A 1467-nucleotide genomic window follows, 5' to 3' on the forward strand; every position below is an offset into this window, starting at 1 on the left:
TTTGCGTTTTGCAACAATCAATCTTTTGCCCTGTAACCATACATTGTTAAGCATATGTACATGTTGCGTTCATTCCCAAGGTGTATCATTGTAGGTTGTTGTTAGTTTCCAACCATATTATTGATCTGGCATGCACAACTTTTTCTAGTCCTGTAACTCCTGTTGCTTTAACTCCTGTTGAGTATTTTGGATTGTACCATTTTGATGGACATGAATTGTTTGGATAAAGTAGATGTTCCATCTTAACCGATTTCTTTTGTCATCTGGAATTAGCTGATAATGTCTCCGTGTATTTGTCTTTCTGACTTCAACGTTTTGGTTGGCGGTGTCGTAATTGTCTCGGAGTTAATAGTTATCTTTCATGCTGATGAATCCTTGTCGTTTGTTTCAGACAATGTCGACTTGGGAACAGCTTGTGGACGATACCACCGTGTTTCATGCCTTAGTATCATTGATCCAGGTGAGACGGAATATCATTTGTCTTCATATGTTTACTGAATCTTCTTCTTTTGCCTGACACTTCTTTTTATTTTCCGTTCTGTTCTCCAGGTGATTCTGATATCATCAAAACCCTTCCCGGTGACCAGTAAGCGAAGAAAGCTAGCGGATCCAATCGACAGATCCAGAATTTTTCTTGTTTGGGTTGACTCTTTTTATATCTAGTATGAGTTGAGTTATAGTGAAATTGAATCAGGCTATTTCAAATTTGTAAGTCCGAAAGAACACATTAATACTGAATGTTTTTTGGTAGCTGAATCTGAAAGTATGTTCTTGCACTTTATGAATGTCGTGTGAGACTATTGTTGTGTGTTTTCTTTCTAACATTTCAACCTAGAACTCAATTTGTCTGGAAAAATGACAGGAAAATCTGTCTTTGAATTCTGACAGAAAGTACCGATTGGTACCGGAACCGTACCTGGTACCGTACGTGTACCGAATGGTACCGAAACCGAGGTACAAGGTACAAGTACCGGTCCAAAATTTTGGAACCGAGCCTAGGGAGGTACAGGTACTCGGCCTGGGCAGAAACCGAGCCGAACCGTACCGTGTGCACCCTTAGTACCAAATATGTATATTCGGTAGTTCCAAGATAGTAGTTTACTGCCAAATATGAGAAAAAAACCCCAAACTGGTTTTCCAAAAAAATCTACATTCGTTAGTTATGTAGAGTTATTTACCTCCGAATGGCCCAAAAATCAGAATTTGGGAAAAACTGATACTTTTCAAATTTTGAACTTGCAATAATCGGAAGTAAACTTAGTTACCCAAACTTCCGAATATGGGTTGTCTAACCTGCATGGTTAGTTTTGAACTTGTAATATTCGGAGGATAAATTTTTTTTGTAAAGTCCCGAATGTACGATGGCCCAAAAATCAGAATTTGGGAAAAACTGATACTTTTCAAATTTTGAACTTGCAATAATCGGAAGTAAACTTAGTTACCCAAACTTCCGAATATGGGTTGTCT

General features: G+C 38.1%; 1 long non-coding RNA gene across 1 annotated transcript; it reads left to right on the forward strand.

Annotated features, from left to right (window-relative positions):
* The first annotated feature begins 396 nt into the window (after positions 1-396).
* Positions 397-800, forward strand: LOC113303025. The gene is made up of 2 exons (XR_003337272.1): positions 397-460; positions 550-800. It is a non-coding gene; the product is annotated as an uncharacterized LOC113303025 (long non-coding RNA).
* The last annotated feature ends 667 nt before the right edge of the window (positions 801-1467 follow it).

The sequence above is a fragment of the Papaver somniferum genome, chromosome 8 (assembly GCF_003573695.1).
Source record: "Papaver somniferum cultivar HN1 chromosome 8, ASM357369v1, whole genome shotgun sequence".
NCBI lineage: Eukaryota > Viridiplantae > Streptophyta > Magnoliopsida > Ranunculales > Papaveraceae > Papaver > Papaver somniferum.